This window comes from Lactuca virosa, chromosome 5 (genome assembly GCF_052849685.1).
Source record: "Lactuca virosa cultivar CGN04683 chromosome 5, Lactuca_virosa_CGN04683_v6, whole genome shotgun sequence".
Classification (NCBI taxonomy): Eukaryota; Viridiplantae; Streptophyta; class Magnoliopsida; order Asterales; family Asteraceae; genus Lactuca; species Lactuca virosa.
In genome coordinates, this window is record NC_136430.1 from 420733869 (window position 1) to 420752356 (window position 18488).

Consider the following 18488-nt stretch of genomic DNA (forward strand, 5'->3'; position numbering starts at 1 on the left):
AACAAAAAACTACATAATAGAAGGAAAAAACATTAAAATTAAATTCCCACATTACCCTACTTACTATAAGTTTTAGAAATAAACAAACCACAGGACCAAAATAAAACAAACAAAAATAGAAAATTCCTTAAAACACTCCAAACATAAATAAATAAAAAGGATAGCTAGTCCTCATCTTCTCCCCTGGCTCCACTTCCACCAGCTCCTCCTTGCCTTTCCCTCCAAAGATCTTCCCAACTTGAGATGTATGGATAAGGAGGATGAGTGTCGGGTCGATGAATATTCATTTGGTTCATCATGAAGTCCAAGGTCATATTTGTGTGATTCACACCCCAGGCCAAATTGTCTTGAAATTGCCTCATAGTCAAGTTGTATGGATCCATAGGCAATTCATCCTCAACCGGAATGATTGGTGGTTCCTCATGGAAGGCCGCGGGCCTTGGCCTAACTCTTCTTCCAGGTTGCTCTGGTACCACCACTTCATCATCCTTGGGGATAGAAAAGTTACCCCCCACCATTGTCTTCAACAATCTTAGCCCTTTTATAGAGAAGGGTGCTAAAGGGATGTGTGTTTAACATGGTCAGAAAACTTCCAGCCCCATTCTCAAATATTCCATATGACCTTGCCAAGTTTGTTACCAACATGCCACCACAAATGGGTGATCCTTTCCTATCTTTCGCCCCCCTCTCCGCCAAAAATTTAGCCAAACAATACGGAATGTTACAAAAGATGCCCGACGTAAAAATACTCCATAAAAAGAACAAATCAAGGTTTGGAACCTTGTCATCATCCTTTCGCATGTTAATTGTGATTGAAATGAACCGGTGGATGAGTCGGTGGACTGGTGACCGAATGTTAGCTTCTTGTGCCGCCAAAGGAATGTGCACTCTATTAGCAATTGTTGTCCACCAATTAGACCCGTTAACCCCATTAGGAAACTCCATATGACAATTCTCCAAAAATGTGCCAAATGCTTCAGTCATTGCATCATATCTGTTGTAAAGATCCATCCTCCACACAAACTCAGCTATGCTACGCTCCCTTCTTACCCCACCTAAACAAAAAGTAAAGACTTTCGGGTCAAACACGTCATTTCCCCCTCTAAAGTGCACGGTAGCATAAAATTCCAGGCAAAGTTCTTTGTAGACCGGGTCCTGTAACTGAAAAAGCCTCCTCCACCCAGTGCATGTTATTCTCAACCCTTCATCCATAAAATTTTTGGTGAGATACAGATACATAGCCTCCAACAATCCAACTTGCTCTAACCAAACCCCGTTTACTTCATTGGCGATGTATAATTCCTTTTTCTTCAGCTTCTCCAATTTGCTCCTCCATTCTGTTAACGTTCTTTAAGAGACAACATGTGGGAAGTTGTACCAGGGAAAATCTCCTTGGTCCCTTGGAACTTGCTAGCCTCTTCCACCTCTCCTCACCTTTTTCTGCATAAACAAAGAACACATGAGACAACCAAACACCAAAAGAAGCCAAAAATAATTTTTTAGCAAATCTGGGCATTCAGACACCAAACACGTCGTGTTATATGAACAAAACGCCATGTTTGATGAACACGTCAAACAACTGCTTCTGAATCGAACCCATACGACCATATACACATCAAATAAGTCCAAGGGTTTGTTTTAGACACTATAATATGTACTTAATCACAACAAAAACCGGTTCAAACAACTTATTTTTACCAAAATCGGAACCCTAGAATTTTATACAAAGTTCAAAAATGGGGGTTATCATCCAAATCAAACATAATACCTAGAAAAATCTTAACTTTAACAGATTTAGGGGTTAAAAGTCTTACCTTTGTGAAGAAAATCGAAGTAAAACCGAAGGAAGTAGAGATTGATGTTCTTGAGGGAAAACATGGTGTGTTCTGGGAGTGGCAAGTGATAAATGAACGACTTTCCCTATTAGGGTAAAAGACCCCTTTTTTAATGAGTTTAAAATTGCTCTATTTTCGGTAACTAAAAGGGAAACACGCCGTGTTTGGGGAACCCAACACGCCGTGTTGAAACGGGTTTTTGAGAAAAGTCGTGAATAATTTCCCAAACACGGCATATGAACAACTCATACACGCCGTGTTAGGTGCTCAGAACAAAAATTTTTATATTTTTCACAAAAGATTTTAACCACACCCCACACTTAAGCCTTGCTTGCCCTCAAGCAACATTTAAATTATTTGAAGACTAAGACTAAAAATCCTTAACTAAACACTAAGAAATAAAGGAAATAAAGGACAAAAATGAAAAGAAAGAAAATGGAAAATAAAATCATACTATAACGACGGTTTGCCTCCCGCAAGCGCTTCTTTTGTAGGAGTCTTGAGCTGGACTCATTCCTGCTCTACGTTGTAACAACTTCCTCCAAATCCATGCTTTTTCAATCTTCTCGTCATTTGGTAGCCCTTCTTCATATTTCTTGACTCGGTGCCCATTGACCTTAGAACTTAACCCATCCTTGTTCCATAGCTCAATCACTCCATAAGGATACACTTGCTTGATCTTGAATGACCCGGACCATCGTGTGTGCAACTTTCTGGGAAAAAGTTTCAACCTTGAATTATAAAGGAGAACTTTTTGACCGGCTTCAAATTCTTTGTTTCCTCTCAGCCTTGCATCATGTCACTTCTTTGTCCTACCCTTGTAGATCAACGAGTTTGTGTATGACTCGTTTCTCAACTCCTGAAAGGCATTCATTTGCAAGAGCCGATTGGTGCATAGTTCACTTGGTTCAAAATTGCAAGTCTTTAATGCCCAATAATCTTTCCAAAAACTATTCTATAGGGTGTAGTCCCAATGGGTGCCTTGAATGCAGTACGGAACGCCCAAAGTGCATCATCTAATTTTTCCACCCAATCTTTCCGATTACTACCCACCGACCTTTCCAAGATTCTCTTCAAAGGTCTATTTGTGACCTCGGTTTGCCCATTCATTTGGGGATGATATTGTGTTGCAAAGCTATGGTGTACACCATATTTTTGTAACACCCTTTCCATTTGATCATTAGCAAAATGGGTTCCCATGTCACTTATAAGTGCTCTTCGCACCCGAAACTTAGAAAATAACCTTTTCAAAAACTTCACCACTACCCATGCATCATTGGTTGGTAATGCATGCGCTTCTGCCCACTTGGAGACATAGTCAAACGCCACAAGGATACACTTGTTCCCTCTAGATGATGGGAATGGTCCCATGAAATCTATACCCCATACATCAAACATCTCACACACTTGGATGTTCCTTTGTGGCATTTCATTCCTTGCAGCAATATTCCCCGATCTTTGGTAGGAGTCATACTCTCTTACATAGGTGGTATCATCCTTGAAGATTGTTGGCTAATAAAAACCTACATCGAACACCTTCTTAGCCGTGTATTGGGCTCCATGATGTCCCCCGGCCGACCCATTGTGACAATGCTCTAGCATGTCATGAATATCCCTTCCAAACACACATCTTGTAATAATCCCTTCTACAAAACTTCTAAAAAGATACGGCTCATCCTAGAAATAATATTTGATTTTTGAGAAGAGCTTTTTCTTTTGCTGGTGAGTGAGCCCTTTTGGAAGAAAACTGCTTGCTAGGAAGTTTGCAATGTCGGCATACCAAGGTTCTTCCCCTGCAATCATCATCAAATACTCCTCAGGAAAGCTATCCTTAATGCCCTTGTTGTCTATCTCGTCCCTCTCTGGATTTTCCAATCTTGACATATGGTCGGCTGCTACGTTTTCCATCCCCTTCTTGTCTTTGACCTCGATGTCAAATTCTTGAAGTAAAAGCACCCATCTGTTGGAGTATTTAATGTTGTGTCGATTGTTTTGTACTAGAATAGTCCATATTGTAACGGGTTGGGCCTGTTCACCCGAGTATTAATGTCTTTAGGGTTAGAATATTTATAGTACATGCATGCAACGTTTCCAGGGTAATCAATGGTATTGCCCTACATTCCCTTTACAGAGAAGTTCACACATAACTCTTCTAAGGCTTTGATAATATAATCATTCAAAACTTGTTAATCATTTGTTAATCTTTTTTTGATTCACTTTTCTATTAAAGAATCTATCGATCTACAAGTTTATTGTTTCAATAAATTGTATCAGAGTTGGAGATTTTGTAATACATATGCATATCTTTTGTCGAGTTTATTAGGGTTTTGAGTTTCTGTTAGATTAGTTCTTGTAGTATTTATCACTTTCATCGATTATAGATGTTAGATCTAGTTTCATGTTAATCCATAAAATCGATCTTTAGTTTTTACACATCTGATTCTAAAAAGGTTTTAGTGAATCGACATCATGCAACTAGAAGATCCTCAGACTCTTTCCTTCAATCTATCCAGTAGCATCGGATCTACTACCATAATCCCTATTCTTTTTCCATAAAATTATGAGGTCTGGGTACTACACTTTGAGGACTACGTTCTAGGTCTTGAAGAACATGGAACCCTAATATGGGAAGCAATGACGCAGTAGACATTTTCTCATACAGGTACAAGGAAGGTCATTAAAACTCAAACTGACTTCAATGATCTTCTTGTTGAAGTTAAAGATGTTCCCAAAGACGAAAGAGACAAACTGATGAGTAACATCAAGATGATGAGAATAATCAGGTTCGTTCTTCCTACATACACGTTTCGTCTGGTAAGTTCATGTGAGATGGCAAAAGAAATCTGGGACAGGTTAAAAGAACTGTATTCAAGTGACGCTGATTTGGAACATTCAGTGCAAACATTACTTTTGTCCGAGTTTGGAGCTTTCGTTCAGAAGCCTGATGAAAAACTTGATCAAACTTGTAATCGTTTTAGTATTCTTTTGTGCATAATGCTTAAACATAATCTTAAGCGCGAAAAGATTGAGCAAAAAGTCACTTTTATGAATAGTTTAAGGCCAGAATGGAAGGCAGTTGTGTCTACAGTTAAAGCTCATGAACAGTTTAAGAGCTACACCTTGGCGAAGCTGGTGGGAATTCTGAGATCCCATGAAGATAAAGTAACAAAGGAAGGGAATATTGTGTCTGGAATGGGATCTTTGGCCCTAGTAGCGAAGGGAAAAAAGGTAGCAGACGAAGATTCGGGGTCGGATCTCTCAGATTGCGAGCTTAAGAAGGAAGAATACGCTCTGATGGTATCAAATCCAAAAGGTTTGCCAAAAAGAACTTTGGACGTTTCAAGAATAGGAACTGGCGGGAAAATCACAGTTCAGATAAGGAAAGGGATGGTAGCTTCAAAAACTCCCAAAAAGATGAGGAAAAGAAAGAGAAGAAACTACTGCGAGATTCAGGTTACGACTGCAATTACTATCATGGCAAGAACCACTTTGTCAAAGTATGCATGCTGAGAAAAATGAGTGAGAAGAAGGAAGAAAAGAAGGATGAATCTTACTATCTCCAAAATATAGAAGAGCTTAGAAAGAAAAAGAGTGTTGATAGTGCTAAGCCTCTTTGATTGTGCAGGAGGATATTAACGAGTTGGACATGTTGAAGTCTGGTCAACAGATTCAGAAGATGAAGAAGTTCGCAAGCCCTTTCATGGTGGATGTTTCATTGTGAAGTCTAGAGTCTTTGAGTACGAGGGAAGATGTATAATGGTTCACGACGATGTCTCCGAACAGAGGGGATACGCAATTGACGGTGGCCAGGCCTCAGACAACTGCTTTGCTGTGAGACCTGTTTATGAGCAGGTGAGTGATTGCGAGAAGGTCATCAATAAGGTACAATCCATACGGCAATCTCTTAATATTCTTATCTCAAGTGACGAATCTGAATTAGATGATTTAAATTATACTTTCTCTAATTTTAGTGATAGTTTAAAGAGAACCCGTCTAAGCAATTCTAACCTAACGGATCAAATCAGCATGATAACAAACAAAGGTGAAGAGAGATAGATGCGGATTGAGAAGTTGCAGTTAGAGCTGACTAGGTCTAGGGATGATGTTATTTATTTAAAAAGAGACAATTTAGCTCTGTTAAAACAATGAAATATTTTCTGTTTGATTGCAAAACGTTTTTATTTTAACATTACCCAACTGCATCTTGACTGTGAAATAGGGAAGAAGATACACAAAATGATTTTACCCTTTCTCGAACTGAAAGAGGATGAAATCGGTGCAGAGTGCTACAAGTGTGAATCCATTGTGTCTTCGGATGATGTTTCTGACTCTTACAAAATTGGACTTGACAAAATTGAAGCATACATTCAGTCCAAAGAACATAAAAGCATGTTAAAAAATGTTGGATGAAAATGATTGAGAACGTATTAAATCTGATAATGTATAAAAATTTGACTATTTATGCACAAAATTGAGTTCGGAAAACACTTTCGATGCTGAAAATGTTTCTGAATTTGACGAGTGTGACATGAGTGAAATCTTTGTAGAGGATGAGATCGACTGTTCAACATTTGTAAAAAATGAGTCCGAACCTAAGAAAAAGTTGATTTCTGAAAACACAGTTGAATATTTTCGTGTTGTTGAAAATAAGGGTTCGGATGTTTTAAAAGCAAAAGCCACAATATTTCCGAAAGTAAAAACCGTCCCTAATCAAGTTTTCGTAAAAACCGGAATGAAGAAAAATCAAACATCCGAACTAACGTCGTTAGTAGATGATGATAATGTAGATGGTTGCGATGAGTTATTTTGGTCAGGACCAACTGATAACTCTGATGAAACAAAAGGTCTTTCTGAAATGACCTCTTGGAAAACCAAAGGGAGATATGTCACAGAACGATTGAATAGTGTTAACCCTTGTTTTGATAACACTGGTCCGAATGGTACCAAAGATGTCCCAAGTGAAACATCTTCCGAACAGACTGACATACCCGGTAGAAGAGAAAACCATAGAGCTAACATTCATAAGTCATCTGAAGAATTCATTGTTAAGAAACGTCAAATGAATGCTAGATATCAGAAAAATCTAAAAGAAAGAAAACTCTTTTGGAAGAATAAGAATTCCACTCAAAGTTTTGTTAATCCAGAAAGATCTTCAAAACAAAATACGAATTCTTCTCCAATTTCGAAACCGACTTCAAATTTCTTTTTAAAACCACAAGTTTCAAAGTCAAAAAGTTTTTCCAAACCACTAGTCTCAAAACCTATTGAAAAACTCAATTTTTCACCAAAATTGAATGCTTCAAAATTTTTCGATGCATCGAAAGATGTTAAGGGCAAAGGAAAAGTTGTTTCGGAACCTAAAATTTTATTCAAGGAATCCGAAACAAACTTGAAAACGGATGAAAAGAAGTTTATGAAAAAGGTTGCCAGGCAACACATAGAATCAAAGCAAAGACAAAATCCTTTTATAAGGAATCCCAAAGATAAGAGGATTGTTGTTTTCAAAATCACGAAAGGAGAAAATTCCACTTTGATAAAGAGATCTTACTTGGTTGATGAAGCTATAACTTTTCCTGTTCCTAAGAAAACCTCACAAGGACCCAAACAATTTTGGGATCCTAAATCTCTCTGAATTTTATAGGTGATTTGTGATGCACAGTATAACTCATAATGGTATATTGATAGTGGTTGTTCGCGTCACATGACTGGAAGGAGAGAAGAGTTGAGAGATCTCCGATCACTAAAGGACGGAGGCAAAGTAAAGTACAAAAATAATGCTACGGGAGAAATCAAAGGATATGTCATGATCACAAATGGCGAATTCTCCATTCAGAAGGTAGCATATATGGAGGGCCTGCAGTATAACCTAATTAGTGTGTCTCAATTAGTTGTAGGTACTGGTCTGAAAGTTTCATTCGATGACGAGGGATCTGAGATAATTGAGAAGAAATCCAAAACAGTACTTCTAAAGTCCAAAAGAAAAGGTGAGATGTATCCACTGAATTTGAATCCTATCAAAGGAAAGCCAACCATTTTCCTTCTTTCGAAATCATCTTCGGATGATAGTTGCCTTTGGCACCGAAGGCTCTCACATTTAAACTTCTAGTATATCAACAAATTCGTACTTGGCGATCTTGTGCGAGGATTGCCACTTCTGAAGTGTGAGAAAGAACATCTGTGTGTAGCATGCAAACTGGCAAACATGGGTTAGTGTTGTAAGCGGCTTCGCTATTTTGGAGAAATTTTCTATGAATCAGCGGTGATAGCCAGCAAGCCCTAGGAATTGACGCACTTCTGTTGGCGTCTTTGGTGCTTCCTAATTCATGTTTGCCTCGACTTTGGATGGGTCAACATGAATTCCTTCGTTGCTAACTACATGACCTAAAAATTGTACTTCTCTAATCCAAAACTCACATTTGGAGAATTTGGCGTACAACTTTTCTTTTCTTAGTAGTTCCAATATTATTTGCAGGCGTTGACCATTTTCTTCCTTGGTTCGTGAATATATCAATATATCATCGATAAATACGATCATGAATTTATCCAGGTATGGTTTGCAAACACGATTCATGAGATCCATAAACACTGCTGGGGCATTGGTCAATCCAAAAGACATAACTAAGAACTCATAATGACCATAACGAGTTCTAAATGCTGTTTTTGGAATGTCGTTTTCTTGTACTCTGAGTTGATGGTATCCTGATATGAGATCTATCTTTGAGTAGTAGTTGGATCCTTGCAGTTGATCGAATAGATCATCAATTCTTGGAAGCGGATAGCGATTCTTGATCGTTAGCTTGTTCAGCTCCCGATAATCAATACACATTCGAAAGGATCCGTCCTTCTTCTTGACAAACAAGATTGGTGCTCCCCAAGGTGAAAGACTTGGTCGGATAAAGCTTTTGTCAAGAAGTTCTTGTAGTTGGCTAGAAAATTCTTGCATTTCAGATGGAGCCAACCGATAAGGAGATTTCGCTACTGGTGCTGCTCCTGGAATTAAGTCGATTCGAAACTCGACTTGTCGGACGGGAGGTATTCCAGGTAGATCTTCAGGAAACACATCAGGGAAATCACATACTTGAGGTATGTCCTTGATTTCTTTTGTCTTTCTCTTCCTATCTACAATGTGGGCTAAGAATGAGCTACATTTCTTATGTAGATATTTCTGGGTCTTAGTACAAGAGATGACTTTGAGGTTCTTCACAGATTTATCACCATAGATAATCAGGGCTTAGCCGTTTGGTAAGGGTAGTCGTATGGCTTTCTCATGACATAGAATTTCGGCGTGGTGTGAAGATAATCAATCCATGCCAATTATGACATCAAAACTACCGATAGGCATTGGCATGAGGTTGACGTGAAAAAGGTAGTTATTAAGAGTTAACAGACAGTTTTCTAGGATTTCATGTGTTCTCTCGGTTTGACCATTAGAGATTTCTACTTCATAGATTTCTTTTAATTTGCTAGACACATGACTTAACAATTTTCTAAACGTCGGAGTTATAAAACTTCTATCTGCTCCAGAGTCGAAGAGTATGGTAGCATATAAATTATCTATGAGAAACGTACCACATACGATCGAAGGGTCCAGGATAGCTTCTCTGCTTCCGATCACAAATGCCCTGCCACGTCCTATGCCTCCTTGACTCCTTAACTTTGGACATTCTTTCTTGATATGTCCAACCTCTCCACACTCATAACACTTTCTTCCTTCACCATGGCATGCTCCAGTATTTGTTCCCTGATTCAATGTTGCAGGTGTTGTGCTCCTGTAGTGACTAGTAGTATGCCCCTTTTTCTTGCACTTCGTGCAGACAAAACAGTCACCTAGATGATGACGGTTGCACTGATTGCACCGTGAAGATTTTGGATGTGTGGGTACTGCCGTTGTGGCTGCATAATTGGTTGCCACTTGTCTTTTCTCAGATGATTGTTTGGGATTCTTCCTATTAAACTTGCGTTTGTTTGTTCCAGATTTGGGAGACTCAGCCTTTGAGACCACTTCTGTTCCTTGGATCTCTGTGAGGGTTAGCTGATAAGCTATTCTCTTGGTGCTGTCATAGGTCGTAGGCTTTGATGCGATCACGATGCCTTTGATTTGCGATGCTAAACCCCAGATATATTGCTCAATCTTCTTATATTCAGGGGTTACAAGTGCTGGACACATTACTACAAGAACATTAAATCTAGCGGTATAAGCTTTTATCTCTGAACCCTTCATGGTTAGGGTCCACAATTCTTGTTCCAGTTTATGTATCTCCTCCCTAGGACAATACTCTTCTACTAGCATCATTTTTAGCTCCTCCCATTTCATGGAATTTGCAGTATCAATTCCCATTGTATTCACATGGCTGTTCCACCATGTGAGTGCTGCATCAGCGAAAGTAGATGCTGCAAATCGTACTTTACAATCATCTGGACAGAAGCTTATTTGAAAGACGGACTCTGTCTTTTCTATCCACCTAGTAAAATTAACTACCCCTACATTTCCATGAAAGCTTTTTGGCGTGCAATTCTTAAAATCTTTGTAGGTACACGTTCTAGCGGTCCCTACATGGCTTTCATTTCTAACTTCATCTCTTGTGACATTAGATAGAGCCGAAACAATTCTTTGAGCTATGATTTCTTCAAGTTGTACTGTACTTATTGGGGGGGTTTGGTTATGGTGGTTGTTGTTGTGGTGCTGATCGTCGGTTAGGGTTTAGCCGAACACTACTCCTTCTAGGCATTTTGTTTTAGTTCCTATTATAAATAATAAGAATTTTATAAGTTTCATGAAGAATTAGTCATTTACTACACGAGTACTAAATAATTCAATTATTCTTCAAAGTGTAAAACATAATGGATAACACAATGATTACTGTAATATATGCTTCATATTATTACCAGCGGTTACATCAGTTTATTTAGGCTTATAAGAAAAAAGTTTCTATAAACATTGCAAAATTTGCAAGGTTTTCTACATCCTTGCTATAAACTTTACTCTTCTCGCCTTAACTAGTCTGATTTCTCTATTTACACAACCACTAGTTTTAGCTTATCTACCAGAAACCTAAGTGATGACCTAGCACGTCAGTGACATTAACCACTTCCCGTGCGTTCTTCATTTCTTGAGGTTTGATTGTAGAGCTCTAACTCTGCAATCCTTGCATTGTGAGTAATCATGTCGTTATAAGCGAAATTTATACGATGATGGACATCCATCACCGATTCCTGATCTCGCGTCCTTTGTCCTTCTAGCCTTCGTACTCTTCCAGAGAGATGAGTAGCCCTTCCTTCGACAATTTCCATCTTATCTTCAATTTTCACACTTTTCTCGAACAATTGAGATAAAGTGTTAACTTCGGAAGAATGTGGGAGATGTGGTCGAGATGATTGACCAGTCTCATACATCTTAGCAGCTCTTTCTTCCGCCACCCGCCTATCAACGGTTTGTGCGATCCGTGCAGGTTCATCTTGAACTCTATGACTTCCTGATGATGCCGCCTTCTGATTCTTCTTAATCCTTTTCCATATTGGTATGGATTTACGTGTCGTGCGTTTCATTTTTGCTCCTCCTGGAACTTGACGGTAAAGAGTATTCAGTGGTGGTAAAGATGATGCCACCGATTCTGTCTTCTCCATTGATTCGCTTTCTTCCATTGGTTCACTCTCTTCCCATTCGTTGGAGGGTAAAGGTGCTCCATCTTCAGAAGGTATTGGATGAAAGGTGGTTGGATTTATAGGGTAGTAAGGATCGCCTACCATCATAGGGAATGAAACTTCCTCTTCTTCATCCGTATCCTCGATGATTATCCATTCTCGTGAATGTGCCATGTCGAATTCCTATATATTTTGGGTCACCAAGAGTTTAGTCTATCAAATATTACTCCCAAAATTAAATAGTTCATATGATCTTATCATAATAAAATGTAGTTGCGCACCTACACCTAAATGTGATAGGATATACGCACATATGAACTTTAGTTGGAATATTTGATCTAAATCCTTGAGATCAAAAACATTCTGGGTATTAAGCTCTATTCTCATCGCGGGTCTGAGTCTTTATATATGACTCTATATTCTTATTTATTGTATTCACGCTTTAACTATTGTTTGTTACTTGAGGTCTATCTGATAAGGCTCCGGCCAGTCAGGACAGTCGAAAGGGCAGGATCATTTTAGCATATAGCCGTTCTGAAATCCAGCAACCCAAATTGACATGTCTATCCTTGTCACCGCTCCCGTAAGTAGTCCTTCAGTAGAATAATTAATAATACTTTTTATTTGTAGGCTAAGGGATATACCAAAACCTAATAGAGTAAGCCCTAAACTATATGACTCTCTATCGACAAATGATAGGTTCATTAATGTATCTAACAGCTAGTCATCCGGACATTATGTTTTCTGTTTGCTATTGTGCCAGGTTTTAGGAAAATTCTCGCGAACCCCATATGACTGCGGTAAAGAACATATTCTGATACCTTAAACGAACAACCTCACTCAGAATTTGGTATCCTTTTAACTCTGGGTTCTTTGTGCAAGCATTATCTGATACTGATCTCGGTGGATGCAGTCTTGATCGAAAAAGTACAACTGGAGGATGTCAGTTTCTTGATGGAAAACTCGTAAGTTGGCAATACAAGAAGCAAACGTGCGTCTCCTTATCTACTACTGAAGTGGAGTATACCGCAGCTGAAGCATGTACTTCTCAAGTGATATGGATTCAAAGTCAGCTTAGAGATTATGGGATAAATATGAAGAGGATCCCCTTATACTGTGATTATGAAAGTGCCATTCGCATTTGGCATAACCCAGTGCAACATTCCAAGACGAAACTTATAGCACTGAGGTATCATTTCATAAAGGATCACGTAGAGGATGGAAATGTCGAAATTCACTATGTGAGATCTGCTGATCAACCAGCTGATATCTTTATGAAAGCCTTACCTGAACAAACCTTCAATCGAATTCTTCAAGGCATAGGAGTGATAAAAGCAGATTCTGTTCCGAAAACAGCATAGTAAAGCAAAGCAGTGTTCTTTCTCCGAACCGCTCCGAGCCCTCGGAATGATTCAGAGTCTATACTTCTTGTTCCGAATGGTTGTGAACCCTCCGAACGACTCGGAGTCCACTGTTCATCTAAAGTTTCGGAAGATTTTGTTTCATTTGTATATTAAGTCTCTTTCGACTATTTCGGAAGTTACTATACATTTTTGTTTTTCAATTTATTTTTTCTGTTTTTATTTCTTTTTCAAAAAAATTCAAAAATATTTTTGTATTTTTATTTATTTTTCAGAAAAATCTAAAATCACAAAAACATTTTCTTTATTTATGTTTTATCTTTTTTAGAAAAAACTCAAAATTTCCAAATTTTTTTTTATTTTTATTTTTATTTATTATTATTTTGTGTGATATTTTCAACATGCATTTTAGATGCAGGTATATATTTTTCTTTCAAATTAGGGGGATGGGGAAAGGTTTGTTATTCTGAATCCTTTGCACTAGTTAAGTGTCCCTAGAAGCATGTTGTCCAAAGCCTCTAAGACTCTTTGTTTGAAGCCTTACTGATTCGATAACACCAATCGTTTCTTCCCAACTAGGCTATTTATTCACATAAGTCATTGAGCTACTTTACTCTGCTCACAATGAGTTAAGATTTCACTGCTTGGTCAGTCTTATATAGCAGATGTACATTTTATCTTCGGAACCACCTCCAACATTTCTCCATTATTTTCACTTCTACAAATGTAACCCTAGAGATTCTCAACAATTAAGACTGAGGTTTATGGTTACACAACATCTGTGTTGATGATTTTAAATTCGTTATGACCACGAATTGAGTGAAACTCACAATCCGAAACCAGTTTCTGAGTTGACTGTGAACAATTAATATGTTCTAGATTTTTCACCATGGAATTGATGAAATTCAACCCTTGTGACCTTGGAATCTCATTATTTTTTATTTTTGCGAGATCTTGATGAAATGTTCTTGATCCAAGACTTTTTTTTCCATAAGATCCAGTTTTTATTTTTTTTTGAGATTCCTACACTATCCATCAACTTAAATAATTCCAAAGCATACTTGTTGTCATGACTACATTGGTTAGACAAGTACTTCTTCTAGACTTTCTGTGAGAACAAGATCAATCTGATGCGTAGGGACAAGGTTTGAGAACTCAAACCTTGAATGAATGCTTAAGATCAATGTTTGCTTGCTAATCAATGTTCAAGTCAAGTCTGGAAAGACCAATCAAATCTTAGATAATATATTCAAGAAATGATCAAGTCATTAAATGAAGAATGAGAATGAATGATCAAGGTAAAGCTAATAAATGAAGAACAAGAAGAATGTTTGAAATAACTTAGTGAATGTGCCAAAAGTTGAATGAAAGATTCGTAGTTGACTTGTATTGAATACTCCTATAAATAGGAGTGAAGGTTACAACGAATTAACTAGAACACTTACAAAGGACTGGACAATAGAAATGTTCCTGACATTCTAATTGTCTAAATACAACAAAAGACTAAGTCCTATGAAAAGTCACATCAATACAAAGACAAATATAATAAATACACAAAGACAAAATACTGTAACTCTGGATCAGCAACCATTCCGGACATGAGAGTCATTTCAGAATGTCTTCATCTTCTTATCTTCTTCTCATCTGGTCCGGACAGATTCCAGACCACTCTTCACCACTGACTCCGGAACACAAGTACTTCAGAACTTGAACTTAGGATTGCTAGAGATTCACTTTCAAGTTCCAACAATCTCCCCCGAAGTGAAATTAGCAATCCATCCATTTACACAGCTTCTTCCTTGATGAAGGTGAAAGCCCGAAACAACCATTCTCTGACTTCAATGTACCAAGTTAGTTGACTCACAAACTTTGCTTTGATGTGCTCCGGAGCTTTAGACTTTGACGCACGAGAGATGAACTTCCGGAGTGCTTTGGTCGGGACTAGGTGTTTGTCAAGGACACGGAAAAAGTCCTTCTTGTTTGTCTTTCTGGTTTTGTAGACAAACCCTAGAACCAGGTCATCGATTGGACCGTCTTCAAGCAGTTCTGCTTCCGGAAGAACATAGGTGATTTTAGCAATGTAGTCATCAGTTCTGTAGAGATATGCCAGCTCATAGTCACATCTGCAAAATTCCGTGACATAATCTTTGAGGAAGCTAAGAGCAGCATGAAAACAACCCATGCCGATATCATTATCTTGCATTCCTCTAAAGTGAGCGGCCAAAGTCAGAATGTCGTTAGGATTCATGGAAGGGAAGTCAGCATCAGTGATGGTTCGGTAGTTGGGCTTGTTCCGGAAGACGTGAAATCGAAATAATGGGCAATTGAGTTCGAATTTCACAAGGATTTTTCTTGCAAATCCATGGACTTTGGTGATTCTTTTTCTAGTCCATACTTGCTTGAGTGGTTGAGCATTCTTGGAGTAGAATGTTTCAAGCCTTTCTCTTTCGGTCCGAAGGATCACTTCTGGATCATCATTTGGGTGAAGAGGAGCAAATTTGATGTAAGACTTGCTGTAAGGAGAGAGAGGAAGATCGAGCTGTTCGGAATTGCTGGTAGGAACATCGTAGTAGAAGCACGAAATGATTTGATGATCCCGGAGAATGCCTTCACGGCAGAGAGGAGAAATGCCCCGCATCGGATCAGGATTATCGTTAAGATCTTGGATCCGGATGCTGTCCTCTAATGCCTTGTTGATTTCCTCCTGAGACCATCCTTGTTTTTGATTGAGAGGAGGTCCGGAGTGGAAGGCTTGTTGTTCAACAGTCATTGGCCTTTTGCCTTTGTCTCTTTTCAGAGCGTCCATGATGAGCTTCATGTTCTCATCCACCATAAATTCCGGAGTGGGATTCGGAAGAGGATCTTCCGGAATGTCATCAGGGATCCGAAGAGGAGAGCCCTAGTCTATTATAGCAATTTTTGGAGCCGGAATTGGTGGGAGCATAGAGGGAGTGGCTCGGAAGGCTTCAGCTGTGAGGAGAGATTTGCCTTTGGTCATTTGAATGGCTTTTTGAAGAGCATCTGGCAAAGAGGATGGCCAAGAGATTGCATACCATATCCTCTTCTCTTCCTCAGTCAGCTGCTTTGGAACTAGCTTTTTTGGAGCCTCGAGACCAAGAACTCCTTTGGTGACATATTCTTCTTCACTTTCTTCATCTTCATCAGAGGGATTTCCTAGAAGTCCGGACACAACTTGGACTTCATCATCGGAATTCAAGTCTTCATCTCGGAGTGTGAACTCCGAGGTAGGTTTCCATGGCTGGCTAGGACCTTTTCCCCCTCTTGCATCGGTGGATCTCGGAACCGGTGCAAGTCGTAAAGAGTCCTTTATATCATCAAATTTAGAGAAGACTTTCTGAAGGCCCGTGTTGAGTTGAAGAGTGCGGGTGTCGTATGCTTCGGATGTGGGGGCTTGAGCAGCAAGGTGATCGAATAGAAGACTAATAATAGCTATCATCTCATCAAACTTCTGGTTCGGAACATCAACGATGTTCCAAGTGGAGCGAAGAAGCTTGATGAGGACTTGTGAATGATCAGGTTCATTTTATCCTTCTTCTTGATCTCCTTCTCCATCCTTTGGATCTGTTTCTCATGACGAATGTGGGTCTGCTTAATCAGATCGTTGGTAGCAGACACCAAGTCGTCATGGACTTTGAGCATGGAAGTGATGGTGTTGAGATAGTGATCAACCAAAATATCATATTTGGTGTCAACCTCCTCGATTGAGTGCTTAAGCCAGAGAGAAATTAGTTGATCAAGTTGGGCTTCATGTTCGCAACTGAAGGTCCGGACTGTTGTGAGAGAGATTGAAGGATAACATTAAGTTTAGAATCCAGTCCGGAAACCTTTTGATCCAGCTTAGTGTTGAGCTCTGTGACAGATGTTTCGAGTGAGGAGACCTTCTTCATCGTATCTGACACACTTGATTGAATGTCAAGGAGAGCAAAGGGATCAATGTGATCACCAGTAGAGGATTCGGAGTCCGAATCTGAGTGTTGCGGAGGAGCTTGATGTGATGAAGTATGTGTTGAGGGACCAGGTTTGGTGATGTCATCATCTTCAGGTAGTTTGGAGCTGGGTTCACCATCCGGAGTGGTTGAAGAAGATGATCCGAAGTCAAAAGCAGACTTGGAAGTTGATGGCTTGGATTGAAAGCGGATGGATGACATGAAGTTGGGGTCCGGAACAGAGTTTCCTTCATCAGTGATCATTATTTCTTCGGAAATTTCTTCATCAGAATCAGTTCGGAATATGTTTGTGTGAGTGGTGATGGGAGGTTATTCCGAATTGAGTTCCCGATTGGCATCATCATCCGTAGGAGGAACATATGGAAGATTGCTTTGATGAGCTCTGTTGTACATCGAAGTGAGAGTGGCCTCCACTTGAGCTCTGGTCAGATCCGGACGTCTCGAAATAGCCCTGTTAACATAATCTTCCCATTGAGGATCGTTAGCATGTGGTCGTCCTGTACACCTTCCGGGTATCAGACCAGTTGGGGCATCCGGAGTCGGAGGGACTGCTCCAACTCCGGAATGCTTCGGTTCCGGAACAGGGGTTCCGTAGTGTGTGCTAGTGTGAAAAACGATAGGGATATCAAATGAGACTCGTGGGTGTGTTCCAGGGGGCTTCAAGGAACTATTGTCAACACCGACATCACCTTTTTGGGAAGGTGAGGGTGGATTATGTGGAGACTCCCCGTGAGTGTGTGTGCAGGTGATGTTGAAACATTGAGGGGTACCTCAGATGAGTGGGCAGGAGGGGTGTTCGGACGGCCAGAGTCAGATGGAATGTCATGAGCATCTTCCTTTGGAGAGGAAGAGCTGACTTTGGTTCTCTTTTTAGGCTTTGGCTTGTTGGGAGAACCCTTTCGTTTGGCATATTTCTTAACCTTAGGTCCGGACATGGTAGGATTGGCCTCTTCCGAAGTGGGCTCAACAGAGACTGGGGCAGGTTGTGTTGGGTCAAACACAACCGAAGTCTCTAAGTGTTGTTTTAGATAAATGGAATTGGAAGGAATTAAGGCCAACATGTGGTCCGAAAGTCGTCTAGCCGGACCAAAATAAGATTGGTCCGAAATTCTATAGGCCTTGCCAACTTTTAATGAAACACATACCTCCGGAGGAACTGCAGCGACCAGAATTGGTTCGGAAAGCTCGTTGAAGATTTGTTGAATTGTAAGTGCCCAAAATCTAGGGCTCGAAATTTCGTTCTCCTTCCTCTTGATGGAAAACTTGCAGAAATCTTGCCATAGGACCTCCAGAAGATCAACCGCGTTGTCACGTCCGAAATAAATACTGTAGACAACATGAAGCCAGTCCTTACTTAGTGTATCAGTTCCTTCGTGCTTGCCCGATAGCCCTCAAATAATAAAGTGCATTAGGACCGTCCATAGTCCGGAGACGGCTGATTTCTTGAAATCTTTGGCTCTATAATCTTGATTGTAGCCACTGTCATTCAGAAAGGTCTGAAACTCTTCAGGGGTTGGTTCTTGGACTGTAAAATCCTTGGGGTTTGGTTTGACACCGATTGCTTTTAAGAATGTGGATTTGTATATGGGAATGATTCGATCATCAATGATCCTTGTCTCTAACACGCCATCGACTTCCTTTATTCTGGTGTAAGCTCTGTGGAGATGGTGAAGGGGAAGAGG